Here is a 17,974-nt window from a genome sequence, read left to right as displayed (position 1 = left end):
CAGGCATCCTACAGTTTTGAATATTTATTTATTTTTGCCACTTGTGAATACCAGAGAGACTGGGAACTTTTCTGTTGGTTGAATCTACAAAGCATATTATACTTTAGGAAGAGATTATCCTTACATAGTTGGTTTATGTCATTAGTGTTAGTGACAGAACTAAGCTTTTTGAGACACAACAGGGACAGACTTTATAATTTGTATATTATGACAATTTCCTTAGCAGGGAAACCACTCTTAGTTTAAGGGATAGAGAGGCATTTTTCCAACCCTTTTTCATATAAGAAAGGTTTTTGCCCTGAACTATCCCATCATTGTGTCCTAGCCTTAATTCTGCTCCATCAAACGTGGTGTCAGGAGTGGGATCAGACCTGGTTGAAACAAATTGGGGGACCCTTACTTTTACCAAACTTAGTGAGCGGGCTAGTCCTCCCTCGGTGGCCACTAAGGAATCAATAGGATTTGATCGCTCCAGTAGTAGGGAAGAAATCCTAGAACCTGGCAAAATACAACTAATACCAATAGACTTAGTATAGACCTCCTGAACACCTCTAGGACTTACATCAGGTTTCCTGTAAAGTCTGGTTTGGCTTGGAAGTATTGCCTGTATGTAATGAAATCAATGATAGACAAAGATTTTAGAGGGTATGTCAAAATACTATTACAAAAAAATGAGAAAGAACCCTGTTACATCAAGCCTGTGGACAAAATAGCTCAAGGTATTTCAGAGAAAGAAATATTCCCCAAGATGGTATAAAAGATCGAACCAGAAGATACAGAGAGAGGAACCAAGGATTTTGGGGAGGCAGATAAAGAACCGGAAAGTACCCCTGAGTTGAAAAAGAATTAACCTATAAAAGATAACATGGAAATCATACCTGACCTGGCCTTTGTACAGTGTAATGACCAAGTGTTAGCAGAGGCCTTCCTCAAAGTCACTGTCGAGGAAGAAGTAAGGACTATATAGGGTCATTTTTTTGTTGGTAAACATGGCTTACTGTATAGAGGGGATGTTGGACCAGATGGGACTCGCCGCTCCCAAATTGTTGTCCCACGTAGCCATAGCATAGTGGTGTTAGAAATCTCACCGCTGGACATCTAGCATCTTCTAAGATCCAGGCAAAGATACGAAACTGCTTTTACTGACCAGACTGAGTGACATATACTGTCTGAGGTATATGTCGAGGTTAAAGATGTTGTTCTTACTTGCCCGCTCTGTCAGAAGACCAGTGTTCATACTCCTCCAACAGTTCCCTTACAGCCACTTCCCATTATTGATATACCCTTTTCAAGGATAGGAATGGACATTGTTTGCCCCCTAGACTCTTTTAAATTGGGAATCTGTTATATCTTAGTCATATTGCACTATGCCACTAGATATCGGAGGTTTTCTCTGTGAGATCAAGCACTACCCAACACATTCTTAAACACCTACTTCCCTTCCTGTCCCAAGTTGGCTTCCGTAAAGAAATCCTGACTGACAGGAAACAACTTTCATGGGCCGGCTTATGGCCCAAGTAAAATAAATTCTACAAATAAAGACCTCAGAACATCAGTGTATCACCCACAAACTGACAGGTTAGTAGAACAATTTAATAAGACCTTAAAAACTGTACTTAAGAAGCTGGTAGAGAACGTGGACCCACTTTGCTGTTTGAAAAACCCCCCAAGCTTCCCTAGGTTTCTCCCCATTCAAACTTCCATATGGCCGAGACCCTAGGGACGTTCTTGATGTGTGAAGAGAAACTTTGGAAGAATGGAACGCAGCCATATTACCCCTATTCCAGACAGCCCAACGCTTAAAGGATGATATGGCTGTGATTAGATCTATAGTACACTCACATCGTAGTAGATCTCAAGAACATCAAAAGGCCAACAATGACCAAAATGCCAAACTCGTTTCATTTCTGTTGGTCAGAAAGTGTTGGTACTCCCATCAACTTTGGATATAAAATGCTTTCCTTTTGCCATGTTCCCTATGAAATTCTCGAACAAACAGGACCCTGTAATTGTTGGATATCAGAGCCAGACAGAAGAGCTAAAGCACAGATGTATCCCATCAATGGCCTTATTACGAGTCCGGCGGTAACCCGCTGGTGCTACCGGCGGGTTGCCGTCAGACTCGTAACACTGTTTCTGCCACCTGAGAACTCAGTGCCACAGAGACATTGCAAGTCCTGGCGGCTGAGGATATAAGGCGGTGGAAAGTGTAAGTCCGCATTCCCATGGAGTCAGACAGGACTCCATGGGAATGGGGACTCGGAAGCAGCAAAACCGTTGCTAATGCTGCTGATGCTTCTGTGACAACTATGCCCACCAGGGCAGTTGAGCCCTGCAGGTCACACCTGCCGGGCACAACCACCCAGGAAGTCAGAATTGTAGTGTGGTACGGGTATGGTGCAACCGGCACCCTTGTTTCCAGACCGCCATACTTTTAATGAGGTCCAATCTGTTAAAGGCATGGAGGGAGAATCCAGTGGAAACCACTACTGTATTGATGGGCAGTTTTCTGGCAGAGGACGCAGGTGGGATTAACCTGATTCCAGCTGGTTTATCACCCAGTGGGAAACAGGACATTCAGATAATGTTAAACTAGTTCCCTGATGTTTTTGAATATGAATCAGGGAGATTAAAGGGTTCTTCCACTACATCCGTACTTAAAGTTGTCAATTTAAAACCCTGTCTAATTCCGGAAGCCTGTAGAGAAATAGTCCAGCACAAACTGGAGAAAATGCTAGCTTCCTATATAATAAAACCATCACAAAGTTGCTGGTCCTCGCCAAAAGTCCTAGTGGTAAAACCAGATCAATCGTGGAGATGTGTGTTGACTATAGAAAGTAAAACGCACTATCCCAGTTTGACAAATATCCTGTGCCCAGGATCAACGATGTTATTGATCGACTGGGATCTGCAGTTTTTCTTTTAATGATTGATCTAACTAAAGGCTGTTGGCAGGTACCAGTGAATCCAACAGACCGGCAGAAGACAGGTTCTCCACTCCTGTTGTTCTATTTCAATTTAAGGTGCTACCATTTGGTCTCCATTGGCCACCCGCAACTTTTTATGAGATTAATAGATTGAGTTCTCCGACCATTCTCTGTGTTTGTGGGGTTTACTTGGTTGACAGTTTCATTCATAGTAGAACTTGGGAAGAACATTTGAGAAACCTTTACGAGGTTATCAGTGCCCTGAGGAAGCTGGTCTTACCACAAACCTGTAAAAATGCATTCTGTCTCAATCTGCAGTCAAGTATTTGGGGTTATTTGTCTGCAATGTGCATCTGCAACCCCAAACTGAAAAGGTTAGAGCAGTACAGGTGACCCTGGTACCAATAACTTAACTGGACCTAAGAGCCTTTCTTGGCCTGGTAGGATATTATAGGCAGTTCGTACCGAACTACTCACCTATCACCTCCTATCTTACTGACAAACTATAGAATGTTGAACCCCATAAACACAAGGACTGCCTTAATACCTTAAAGTCTATTCATTGTAGTGCCCCGGTATTGAAAGAGCTTAACTTCACCAACGAGTTTGTCATTCAAACCAACAAATCAGAGACTGGTCTAGGGGCCGTCTTGTCCCAGGAAAAGGAGGGAATAGAGCACCTGGCATTATATATCAGTAGGAAGCTCTTTCCCTGAGAAATACATTATATGACAATCGAACTGGAGGCTCTAGCTATCAAACGGGCGGTGGGGTATTTTACGTATTATCTTACTGGTAGGAAGTTTCAACTGGTTACTGGTCACTCATCCTTCACCTGGATGAGGCTCTACAAAGATACAAACCCCCGAATTATGCCCTGGTATCTTGATCTCCAACCTTATTTCTTTTGTGTGGAACACAGAAAAGGTAAAGAACGGGGTAATGCATACTTTTTGTCTAGTTTTCCACTGAAGAGGAGGAAACCAGCAAGCTAAGGGCAAAGGTATTTGACGAATTTTAGGATGTCATCCCTTCTCCCCTATGTGGAGACTTTTCCCAAGGGGGCAGGGTGGTGCATCCACAGTACAGTAGTCCCCCTGGGGGTGGTTCACAGAGGGAGGATCACATGGGAGAGGAACCCCATGTTTATGGGGGTTAGAGACGACCATGTTCAGAGACCACAGTACTCTCCCACAGTCTTACACCTAACCCCTTCTCCAATGTTTAATCCTCTCCTCCCTCCTTTTGATAGGACTAGTATCTGTTATTGTCAAGTTAGTCAAACGAATATACTTGTTAAGATTCCAACCTGAGATAGTGCAAAGTATATTGCATCTGACTCTATGTCATGTACTGAGAAGAAGAAGATGATCAGGAGTTCAAGGATCACTACGGAGAAACAGATCACTCTTGCTTCTTGAAAACTGAGAAGAAGAAGATGATCAGGAGTCCAAAGATCACACTGAAGATGCAGAGTGAGTGTTCTAGCATCTCAGAGAACGTGATTGGCCAAAAGCACTGTCATTTCCAATGCTGGAGTTTAAACACTCCACAGCTGAGATGCAATGGAAGACCAATCCTCCATGGAGGACATTGGAAAGTCGTGCAGGGGCAAAAAGGAAGAGAGCCAGCTGCAGGGAAACAGAGAGCTGAGGAGGAGAATGTGAGCAAGGTCCCAGAAGCAAGGACTGCTCACGTTACTGCTCTGTGGAACCAGCGGGCATCCTGAGCACTGGTCAAGCACCTTGTAGAAGGGACGCACCACCAGGAAGAAGCAGACATCAGGAGAGCCAATGCCGACCACAGCAAATGTGACCAGAGTCTCCAGGGAAGCAGCAGCTGCTCGGGAAACACTGGTACCTTGCAGAGGGAAATGAAACCAGAGATCAAAAAGCCAAATAGCCCTCTAACTGGTATTTGTCAAAAAAGAGACAACACAGATTGATTGTGGTATGCCAAATGCAAGGTAACCAGTTTATTGCAATAGACTGGGGAAAAAGATAAAAGCCAAGTTCTGCTTCCAACTTTCTCCAATGTTTGAACAGAAAACAGGAGTTTATATAGTACAAATGAGTCATTGTGATGTCACAGTTATGAAAACCTATTGCTCCTTGTAATCGGCTCCCTCTACTAAGCTACATATGGAATCCTACATGTGCACAACTAGGGACTGGGTAATTGTTATCTAAGACCCCACCCATGGACCTTCCCCTAAAAAGTGCTACCTCATCATATCTGGAAATTAATTGGTAGGCCCTAAATTATTTCTGCAGTGAAAAAAGACATATACTCATTGGGTACAATGCGGTCACACTATCCACGAACTGGCTGCATGATGATGATGACACATTTATGTAGGTGAGAGAGTGAAAGAGATAAGTGCATCACCTTATTTTAATTAAATCAAATAGCTCATGTTGCCTCCCATGCCATGAGTCACCGAGGTTCAAGGCCTTGTTCGTAATCCGTGATCGCCATCCCGCTCTTGATATATTTATGAATAATTATTTTGTGAGTCATCCTTCTGTTACTCTGCTAAGATCTTATCGCTGTAATTAGTTGTGTTTTTCTTTTGTTGCTTCTTGCTCCTTCTGTCATGCCTAGCCGACTGCAGAGACATTAATCTGCCAACTCCGTCTAACTTTCTGGGATGCCCAGTTCGTCCGATAAACTTCACACCATTTGCCTTGCCTTCGCAACTCAATTTATCTGATAGCTGACCGCACACAATAATTTCTTGTTCTGAAGGCCTTGGGATGTTGACATTGCTTTTAATGTAGCTACCATCTAGCCGGCTACAGCATTTTCCCTGATTTGTTCAAGCGTTTTTGACTGGGCTTTTCTTAAAGCAGCGGCGCTCAATTCTCTGGTGCTGGTGCAATTTAAAATGGCAACTTCTGTTCCTCTGCAGGACACATGTGTTCTGCATTTATTTGCTGCCTATCAAGCCTGGTGCATGCCTGGCACATAACATTTCTACATACGGTACGCTGAAGCCTCATCCCTACCTATAGAAATGCTGCCCTACTAGTGCTGTGAGTCCCTCATCCTTGGTACATGCTTACCTGCCACCTAGTCTATTCTATTTAAAAGGGCACACTAATTGTTTGAGCTAATGCCTCCTCTGTCCCTACTTGTGTAGCAAAACAAACTATTCTTTGTGCCAGCTGCATTTCCAGGAGGATTTAAAGTGTAGTTTCAAATGTGCTCTTTCTGATTTTGTAATTCCGTGTTTTTTGGAGAAGGCACCTGCTCTCTGGCCAACAATTGCCCCACTACAGTATTAGGTGTACATATGGTTACAGGTAGTCAATGTAGAGAGAGCATTATAAGATTGCAAGTATATAGGAGTTACAGTAATTACAGATACATAAGTTGCATGGTAGTCAAGGTAAGGAGAGCATCAGGGTGAAGTTACATAGAAGGCGACAACAAGATAGTCATTCAGGTATTTAGTATAGATGCTAGTAAAAGGTGGTAAGCTAAGCGCATTATTCTTAGGGTTGGGTCCCGGGGTGTGAGTCATTTGTACTGAGCCATTTCTGTATGTTGCGTCTGAAGCTAGGTAGGTTTGATCTGTGCGAAGTGAGACTGGGTTACCCGAGTGGCGCAGGAGGTCTGGAGGAGCAAGGGGTGAAGAGGATCTGGAACCCTGGGGACAAAGTGCGAGTCTGGGACATGCACACATATGAAAACCAGAAACAAAAGCCAATCTGAATATTGCAAGTCTGAGACCTGCAACCATATGGGGAACTGAAACAAAACCAATATGAACATTGCGAGTCTGGGTCCTGCACTCAGAAAAAGACAGTCCATGCTGAGACTATCTTGGCAGAAGACTGAACCAAGTAACAGTGAACATTATGAGTCTGGGGCTCAGACCCAAAAAGGAACAGTCCATGAGAGGATGAAAGTTTGGCAGGAGATTATACCAGGCCGATTTAAATGTAGTGAGCCTGGAACCCACATGCAAAGTTCATGAATGAATAAGCAGTTATATTGCAAGTCTGAGACCTGCACCCAATAGAGGGACAGGCTATGGGAGGAGAATTATTGCCTGCGAAGCAAACCAAGCCATTCTGAATTTTGTGAGTTTGGGACGTGCACTGAAAAAAAGTGAGGAAAGTGAACTGAACCAAATCCTATACTTGACAAAAGGAATGTGCCAGGTTGGTTGGGTAAGTAGAAGCATACCACGCATATTCTTGTGAACTGCCTATGGACATTTTTATGAGCGAGTACAGGCCTGGGAGGCACCAAAAAGTGAGCAAAACTATAAGAAAGAATCTAGAGGGACGGATTTCAACCCTAAACCAGGAGTCCTACAGTTTTTTAACATTTCTTTATTTTTCCCACAGGTGAATACCAGAGAGAATGGAAATGTTTCTGTTGATTGAATATGCAAAGAACACTTTACTTTAGGAATAGATCATCTTTGCACAGTTGATTTAAGTCATTAGTGTCAGGGAAAGAAGCAGGCTTTTTGAGACACGACAGGGACAGACTTTATAATTTTGACATTCTGACAATGTCCTTCATTTTCTTAAAAGCAGGGGAACCCATCTTAGTTTTAGGGACATAGTGGCATTTTCCCAACTCCTTTTCATATAATAAAATGTTCTTCCCAAAAGCATGCCACCATTGTGTCTGAGCCTTATTTCTGCATCACATCAAATGGGAGTGGAACTGGATGAAGAAGTCTCTCCCATTAGACGGATATGCCCAGTGAGTACAACGGGGAAGGTTTAATGTGATGTCACTTTTAGAACCCTGTCCCATCACATACAATGAGCAATTTGATTCGAGAAATGTTACACACCTCTAACGGGAGTTTCTTCTTCTCTAGAGTTCCAACCCACAGATTCTGGGGAACACATTCATTTGTTCACTCCCTCAGTGATGCAGAGGAAGAGGGATAGAAAGGATAATTGATAAGAGCAGTACGGAAATGGAATAGATTGCTTTCTTTTTGGCAAATTTTGGATTGTAAGCAAAAAACTGTATGTGAGGCCAACCTGGAGTTAAAAACCCAGGCCTTCTTTGGTTGAAAAGACAGCATGCCGTACCCATTACTGAAAGAGGAAGACCAGGCTGTGGAGGGAAGCTGATCTCACGTTGCTGACTGATTCCCACCTCTTTCTAGAGGGGGAGAATGGAACCGGTCCTTAAGAGACTGCCCACCATCTGTGAGACAGCAACAGGAAATGCATATGTAAGTATACTATTAAGGGGAAATAATCCTGAGGAGAGCAATACTCTAAAGGAAAATAGATTAAAGCCCAAACGTTTTTTATTAAAGTACTTTGGGGCTGGGTAGAGGCATGTTCTATACATCCTGAGAAATGTATACATATTTTAGAAGTGTATGCATTTCTGAAGTTCTAGATTTATTTATTGTGCATTTGGTAGAGTTGGTCCCATGGTGTGTCTAGAGGGAGAGCCCCTGATTCCTTATCTGTGTTATGCACTCACAGAACACTCTGGGAGCTGAAGGAAAATCTCACTGTGTACATACCTTAGAAAAATTAGGCACATGAAGTCATGGCCTGGTTACATCAGCAAGTAGAGTCATGTTGCCAGTTACAAATCATTCAAGAAAAAGAAGAACGGGTGATTATTTGTTATCTATTTTCCAGCCTTTAAGTTGCCCATAGAAAATGTACATTGTTCACATTAATGCAAATGAAAAACAACTGAATGAAGTTTAGCAAACATACACTTTCATTTTGTAACTAATTCACATGCAGGAATGTTAAGTAGCTCATCTTGCAATTCAGTTTTCTGGAAGGTGGTTTGAAATGATGACATGTTTATTGGGCAGGGTGAAATGTCTAAGTGCAAAGGATACAAAGTAAAGACGTTTAGCTAGGCAGAGATTCTTTGATTTTATTTGGTTTTCTAAAAAGAAATGACAATTTTAACCCGACCCCTCATACACTGTTGAATACATGGTGAATGTGTGTTCAGGGTAAATCAAATGTAGATATGGTGATGTGTGTTCTATAAAGGTTTACTTTCATGTAAATGCTGTTTTGACCACTGGAGCTGGAATGTCATAGATGTATAATTTGCTTATTTTTAAATTGATTACATCATTTATATTGTACTAATAATAGACCTTCTGTGCAACCATGCATGTTTCTTGTGATGAAAAGGGCTGTTGGGAATCAATATTATTTAATTGGGTTGTGGCTGTTTTGGGTTGTGTGGAAAATTCCCCCAAATTAGATGTCACCTGATTAAAAGATCCTACATGTATGCTTGGGCAGAGCACACAATTGAGGTAAGTGGGGCATCAAAGTTATGAAAAACCTAGCAATGAATTGCATGGTTTGGGTTGCTGGACTGGGATCCCCAAACAGAAATGGCAATAATTCCATGTGCGATTTATGAGAAAAATAAGTATTTTCATTTAGATGTTATATAGTGCCAACCTAACAAGGAAGCAATGGGCACTGTACAAGTAATTTGGAGTGAACCGAGGTTAATGGAAGGGTATGTTACTGGTTAAGGTAGCTTGGACATCCCATACTAAAGGGGTAGCATATAAAAGATAACTAGGTATCCCGCAATGACATGTGTGGAGTGAAGAGCACTGGGAGAGAGAAGGCTAGGATTTAGCTGGCTCAATCAGATGACGGATGAAAAGTATTGGTGCTTTTTAATCAATCCTCTCTATGTAAAAAGGAAGCTGTTTATAGTCATATGCAACATATGCATCAGTAAACAAATGTTTCAAGAACATCTTTATGGGATAGGGATATCCAGCAGTGCATTCACTGACTACTGTGTCCAGTTTAAATCAAGTGAGATAACTCTGTGCTTGCAGAGAAATGGACCTGTACACAGGAATAGTGCAATATATCACCCTGGAATTAACGATATGGTCAAATGTTGCAACTGGTTGATAAAAGAGGTTATCCATACAGTCACAGCCAATTGGCGCATCTGGAAAGAGAAGGTAAGGGATGTAGTTAAGGCGCATCACTTCTCCCCCACTCTTCCCACATCCGGAAGCTGGAGAAGTACACATTGACGTGTTAAGGAATAGTAAAGCAACTAGAAAGCTATGTCCCACACGTCTGGGAAGAAGCAAGCTGTGTATTGGTCATGCAACCGTCATTAGTAAGTGCATGGCAATACAAAGAGTATTTGACATGAGGAAATCAGCCAGAGCTTTAGATATAAAAGTGCAGGAGTGAATAGGGATGAGGCCTCTAAGAAAAATCATCAGACAATAACTGACTTGCAAAAAGTGACGAATAACCTAGATTGCACAGAGGCAGGGAAAAAAAGAGTGCGAGGGTAAACATGCAGAGAACACAAAGCTTGAGTAGAATGAGATTGTGTAAAAGGGAATGCATGCGTGAAATGTTGGAGAGATTGTTCCTGCCATTATTCCTTTCTTCTCGCTGTCAGGACAGGCCTGTGCTTGATCTTCCACTCTGTAACGTATTGTGGAATAAACCAGGTATATTGCCTGCATGGCTTATTACACAAAGCTAAATGCAGGGATACCTTTGAAAGAAGAGATGATAAATATAGCCTTTAGGGAATAATAAAACCACCTGGATCAAGTACTGACTTGAAAAGAAGAAAGGTGTAAACATGGGAACCTACAATAGCACCTTTTTAATATAATTAATGGCAAAGAAATCAGTAATAATAATTGTATATTGCGCAGAATGAACTTTATTGTGGGCTTTACAACCTAGCCTCTAATATTGAAAACTTGTCAGAGAATTAGAGAGGCGGGTACATTGAAAATGACATATGAATAACAATAAGGCAATCAAGATTAATAGCATGTACTTTGAATTTGGAAAAAAACTTATTTTCCTCAAATTAGGATTGTACTAAAAAATAGACATGTGTTGATATTTTGTGTTCACCTGTTATTATCAATGTGTCCTGGAAAAACACAGTTTGTTATTTTAGAGCGTGGGAAAAGATATGCAATCAAATTATGTGAGTACATACTTGCAGGCCATAGAACATGAGAGGATGGTCACAGATGGCAGGAAATTGTGTGACTTGCGACATTGAAAGAGGAAAAAAATGAGCGCGACTTTAGAGTGCAGTGAATGTGGATATAGTTAACTGGTGCCCTGTTGTTTGTTCAGAAGCAGAGACCTGCACCTACACACCCCGAGTATAAATCACTTTCAGAGAATGGCGATTTCAACTACCCATCTCATTATCTGCTAGAGGCGGCTCCTGATCCTGCTGACAACCACTTTCTGTACTCAACCTTCATGGTAACCTTAGGATCCCATCACAGACAGAGGAGTGAAATGCTATCCTATTCAGGCAGTGTGAGCTCTGTCCTGATGTCTGTATGGGCTGCAGGGCGACCCTGGCTCCTTTTGTTACGGCATTAGCGGCATAGTGGGGCACAGTCATTGGGCCTCATTTCGAGGAAGGAGGTAGCCATGGCGCTATTAGCGCCATGGCTACCCCCTTACCGCATTCCAGGTCCGTGTTCCAGGAATAGGGACTTACCGGTTTATTCCGACCTTGTAGGACCCGCTAAGTCCCCATTCCGGGAACCATTCCCCATTCCCATTCAAGCCCCCATAAGGCTCAATGGGAATGGGGATGCAGCTAATAACGGACCCGTTATTAGCTCCATTCCGCATTCCCATTGAGCCCTATGGGGGCTTGAAATTAGCTCTGGAGTCCCTTATCAGGTCCCTTCCGTAACGCCTGGCAAAACCAGGCGTTGAGGAAGTGACCCGCTAAGGGACCTCGGAATAGGGTGGTAAGGGATTACCGGCACCGGTGTCCTTACCGGTGCCGGTAATCCCTTACCGCCCACCTCGTAATGAGGCGCATTGACTCACTGTTCTCCAAGAAGGGCCAAGAGCATTGTGGCACTGAACAGTCTCTCTCCACAAGGTCCTACTTAGGCTGGGAACAACCCCACTCTATCTCATTTGTGTGGGTGACACATCAGCTGTTATGCCTTTGAGATTCCTGGTACATCTTCCAAACTGTGAGGTATATAGAGGAACTGGGAATTCCCTCATTTGAAGAGGTAAACAATGCCATGCGCTGAAGTGACCAGTTTGCTATGGGTGCAGTATAAATCACCAAAGAATGATCACATGAATAAATGAACGCACTACCAGATGCTCTCCTTTGTACAATTCAGCATTAGAAACATGGCATCATGCTGCAAGGTGCACTGGAAGTTCACAATCCACTCCAAACCAATGTTTTTACCTGGTATGTGAGCTGAACCGCCCTACAGTATACAATGGTAATGTTTGTTTAAGAAGGCTTACTTTGAAGCAACTTTACACGTAAAAGTGACTGTAAATAAAAATTCCATGGAATATCTGTGTGGAAAAACAAAACTGTGATGCCTCCAGATGTACACGTTCTGCCTCGTTCTGATCCATCTACACACGTGGCCAACCTGCCATCTCGCTACATCTATACTCCCTGCCTCCCATTTAGTACTCCTTCCTCTACCCACCATCTCCCTTTAACTTTACACTTGGGTTCTGAAACGGCCAATCCACCTCTAGTAAAACCTCCCTTATCACTGAACACTTTCCTTCTCATGAACATCATCTGGCAGCCATGGGTATTGTTAAGCCTTGGATCACTCCCCTTTACTCCACTACCTCTGGTACCCTCACTGACTCTGACACAGTTCTGCATCCTCCATCCTTTACACAAGAAGTGGAGGAGCTGGCCTCAACAAGTTCACCCTCTGCCTCATCTCAACACCTGACATTCTACCACTCTTCTTTGAATACAATGCAACCCACCTCCTCCTGGCCAGCTTCACAACATTATTTGAATGTATCAGCCCCACAGGTTCCCTCAATTCCTTTGTCTCTTACCTTGACTTCCTCTTTGATTCCATTCCCGCTGAAGCCCCAATTGCACTCATCTGGGATCTCTTACACCCACATGAACCCTAAACCCACCTTTCTGACGACTCTATCTTCACTTCAGAATCTACCCACTCACTGCAATGTAACTCTCTTGAGAGTGTCTTCTTTTCCTGCTTACCACCCACATCTAATCTCACCAGCAATCCCTCCCTTGTAGACCACTCCCTGCTCCGTTTCAGTATCACTATACACACCCAACACTGTCCTCCTCCCAATCCCACCATCTCAAAACAGAAGCCCAAATTGAACTCCTTGGCCCCCTAACTAGCCAAAGTAGAGTTCTCACTGTTCTCACTGGCTTCTCCTCAGGCCTTCTCAATTGAAAGGCCGTTTTCATATGTGTACCTAGTTCTCTGCTCATGCTTTAACCATCATTACCCCCCTTATTCATTAACCCCTCCAACCTTCACTCGCCATCCCTGGTTCTCTCCTCAGATCTGCCTCCTCAAGGCAAAAATGCAATGCCTACTCTGTAAGTTGTGGACCCCCATTTCTTTTCGCCCATAAGAATTCTGTCCTCTCTGTCACCAAGACACTCTGCTATAGCGTCCTATTTCACCAATCTAATTACCACTGTTTTCTGAACCACTCCTCTAGTCTTCATACCCTTGATGACCTTGGTAACCATGACAGCGCTCTGGAGTCATTGGCCGCCTATCTTTTTCATAGGTCACTCTGCATCTTGTGGAACATGGGCACGCTGGATCCAAATCCCCTCCTCGTCAACAGCCCTGAGTTTCCATCCTTGAGCCCCTGACTACTCGTCCTTTACAGCTCCATCCTCAGCCATCTGGTCTCTTCCTTTGGGTTCTTTTGCTACCTCTTTGCACAAATCCATTTCTACTTTTCTAGCTTTACTCCTGACCCTCTGTATATATGATTGTCTCTTGGTCATTTGCCAATTGATGCCACTTGTATTATGCATAACTCCTCCAAGATTGAAGTGATTCAACTTCCTGCATCCAATCTCTTTTACACCTCACATAACCTGCCCATTCCCTAAGGGTCCCTTTCGTCAGTGACCATAACCGTCACCACTTTATTCCATCTACCTTTGCAGCAGTGAGGATAAAACTGCTTAGCCTCACGGAAATATGTCTCTTGCTCACTTGAAACACTCACAAAAACCTCATACTGACCTTGCTACTCAGCTGCTTGGATTACTACTCCAGCCTCACAGTTGGCCTCCCCCTCTGCTTCTTCTCTGCTTCTCTGTACTTGACAATTTACTCCACTAGGCTACCCGTGCCCCCTGCAATCTACCACACTCGGCTCTCACCTCAAAGTGATTGATCATGCTGTTTGACTCTCCTTGAAAAATTCTTCCGGAATTTAAATTTCTACTGCTTGCTTTTAACTCACTGCAACAGATTGCACCACCTAGCTAACTGTCTCTTCGGCTTCTTTTCTCTAGTACTCTAGTATACTCCATTATGTCTTTTTCCACTGGCCACCCTATGCCCTCTCCCGCTCCTCCTTTCTTGCCCTCTGCCATTGCATCTGTGTTCCTCGGTTGTATACGAATTGTTCGTTTTACAACTGTTCGAATTACAATTGACCTTTTCACAATTGACCGAATTGTGAAGGTCAATTGTAACATATATGTGGGGGGAAACCCCCCACAACTCCCCACCCAATGCCAAACCCCCCAAAACCCCTATATATATATATATATATTTAAAAAAAAACAATATATATATATATACGGTCAATTGTGAAAAGGTCAATTGTGACCCTTTAAATTCGGTTAATTGTTCATTCGAACAATTGTAAACGAACAATTTGGGTAATACCGTGTTCCTCCACGTGTTAAAAACGCTACTACTACTACACACAGTTCTCCACCTGCCTGATTACACTGCGCCTAATCCCATTGAACACACTGCCATGTTTATTTGTTGTCCCCCCGACCATGTTCTATTTTCTGTCTTTTTGTCCCTCGTGTCTGTTCAACATAGTCCCTAGCAGCAGGTTGTCACTAGCTCGCTAACTCTTCTGCTATTTTAAGCCACCTGTTTCGGGAATGGCCACCCACACATGTCAAAGAATCAAGGCTCCATGGAGAGTAATTGACTTCCGCATGCGTAAAGGGTGTTCAATGCTGTTTGGCTGGCTGCATTACACGATGCAAATACATTATGCCTTTAGTTTAATTATAATGCAAAATCACATTTGACTAAACATCTGAGGTACTTGCCATCACATAGACATGAGCTGGAAAAGTAATTTTTCGGGAGGATAGCTCAGCGGCAACATGCTCGCCTGAGAAGCAAGACGACACTCAGCAACACTGTGCTCAGCAACACTACTCGGCAACTGCACATATCCCATTTGGTTGGATTATGGAAATGTACATATGCCACTTTGTGACCGCTTCCTTAAGCGCCCTTCTACCTCCGGGTCTGGAGCGCTATATAAATAAAATAAACAAACAAACACAGGTTCGATCCCCGGGTCCACGCTTAGAAACCTCTGGGTATTAAGCGCATTATAACTAACCTATCATATCATATCATTTGGATGCATCAACGCAAGACCAGCCCTCCAGCTCAACCATGTATGAGGCACAGGCTGGCGAAGATGCAGGCCTAAAGGGAATCTTTAAACTAAGACCAAGTGATATAGGGCACAGAAGTATTAAAATGCTGAATTCGTTCATTACAAAATACAAACCGAATAACGTGGTTGTTTTAGTCAAACACCTATTGTTCGTGGTGTATTAACCTCTGACACAATGTTTAACATGGCCTTGATGGGATTTGAATTTATGACCTCGGTTTTTTCCATTTACCTCTTCTAATGCATTACCCAATAGAGTTATATTATCACTTCCACTCCAGGCATTGGCTGGTTGTTACAAGGCCATTAATTCTTCCCCCAGTTTCTCGCCTAAAATGCTGGAATATCACAAGAAGTCTGCTACTATGAGACTCTTTTTGTGATTTTTTTCCAAGAGATTTCAGTTCATCATTCCACCTTGAAACACTGAACAGTTTAAATAATCCAGAGCTTCAATTCGAGTTATATGGCATATCCTCGAGAACAACTACACAACGGCAATGCTGTTACTGTATGCAGTGAGCATGCTGTTACTTTACAGGTTTGCCTTATTCCAAATCACGGGGACACGAAAGCTGTTCGCCATTTTGAAGGACCAAGTTTAATAATAATTAAGTTCCTAGTCCAAGCATAGATGTGAGAGTTTTGGTACGGGTTGGTCAATTGAGACTTGGTTTGAGAAATACATTCTGTTTGTGAATAACTGTATCTTATTTTTGACTCAATTCCATCATTAAAGCCACCATATAAAACTATGAAATGTTTATTATTTGGAACTCAAGGAATAAAAAAAAGAAAAACAGATGTCCACTAGTTCAGCTAAACAAAACTTTCTTGAACTTGCTTTGGGGTACAGGATGGGTGGTGTCATGGAAGCTCACCCTGAGGTTACAGAAGGGCATGCACACCTGGAGTTTATGATCAGTCTTAAGGGCAGAGACAGACGGTAGTTGTTGGCTCGGCCAGTGCAGGTAGGTGGAGATGGATTTGTACTTTGAGTTACATTAAAGTAGTTGAGGGAGAGGTAAACCATTGAAATATGATTGAGCTGACAGAAAAGGTTAAACACTGTAATAGGATTCAGTTTGGGCAGAGGTACAAAACTGAAATCTGATAATTTGGTTATCTCAAAGATTGCTGCATGCAGGCAGCAGAATAATATTCAGTGGCTGAAACTGAGTGTGCCACCTTTTTTGATGGCAAGATATAGTAGTGTTCCAGTGACCACTTTTCCTGACGTAAAGACACACTACATGTCTTTGCCATTGACTACTGAGGAGAATAAAACATCATAGTTGTTAAGGTTGTCAGATTGCATTTTTTTTATTTTATTTTTATTTAAGGTGAATCATATTGGTTATACATTTTGACAACCTTTGACCACCATATTCTCCGTGATAAAACAGAGAAAAACATATATCAAATATCAAATGAAGAGGAAAAAAAGAAAATATAATAAAAAAGAAAAAAAAAGGAAAAAAGGAGAAATGAACCAGAATAGATAAATAAAACAGAAAAGAAGCAAATCATCAGACTTTCAGACTTCATACACAATATGTAGACCAGGCCTGTAATAGGTGTTAGAGGAATGAAGTGGTCTAGGTGGAGAGTATTTAGTAAGATAAATTGAAGATATTGTGGTCCCCGGGCCCAGACTGCCTTGAGGATGATGCAGAGGGATTTGAATTTAATCTGTGCAGCTACCAGGAGCCAATGAAGACTTTTTTGGGCAGGAGAGATGCAGTCCCTGGGCACAACACACGTGCCAATTTGTAGTGAATAATGAAGAAAACTTTCAGGTGTGCTTGCATGAGAACGTCGGAGCCTGCTAAATCTCACATATGAAACACATTTTTGCTCACGAGACCTGAAAGGTGGAAGTTCATCTAAGCTTAGTGACAATTCAGATTTCTAAAAAACAAAATTACTTTTCAAAGTCACAACTAATTTCTGGCTGTGGTAAATCTCGAACATTCACATTATTAATAGAGGATTTTGTTGCTTTTTTGCACAAATGACATTATTTGTGTTTCAAGCCAATTTCAGGCAATTGTGCAGACTTTCTGGGGCAACCAGCCAGTGATTCTGAGCTCTGTCCAAATCAGTGCCAGACAAGGAACATTCTTTACTTGATGGGAAAAAGGGCCATGAGTCACTGTTAAGCACAGGAACTGTGAATTGCAGTTTTAGGTTTGGACCATAAGTCAGTATTTGCTAACTGGCGCCCCCTCTAGTGCACTGGAAGGACTAGTAAGTTGAACATAAATTCAGTGATAATTCTCAGGTGATTGATTGCATACAATCAGTGAGTAACATTTGTGTGTGTGTTTTGAAACCAAAAAGGTAGACAAGAACACGCATACGAGTCTGTATTGCACAAAGAAAATCTATTTACATATAATTACAGAGGCATAGTGCCCTCAGAATTCAAAAGTAGAATTTATACATTCCAAGAAAAACATTCAAAATGAAGTATGTTGCATCACAATAAATGGTCCTATTCAGATAAAATAAGGGAAATATTCAAAATAAGTATGTTGCATCACAATAAATGGTCCTATACCAATAAAGTGAGAGAAC

The sequence above is a fragment of the Ambystoma mexicanum genome, chromosome 8 (genome assembly GCF_040938575.1).
Source record: "Ambystoma mexicanum isolate Mex_15411 chromosome 8, UKY_AmexF1_1, whole genome shotgun sequence".
Classification (NCBI taxonomy): Eukaryota; Metazoa; Chordata; class Amphibia; order Caudata; family Ambystomatidae; genus Ambystoma; species Ambystoma mexicanum.
The sequence above is the reverse complement of the archived record's forward strand: the minus strand, read 5'-3'. Positions refer to the sequence as shown.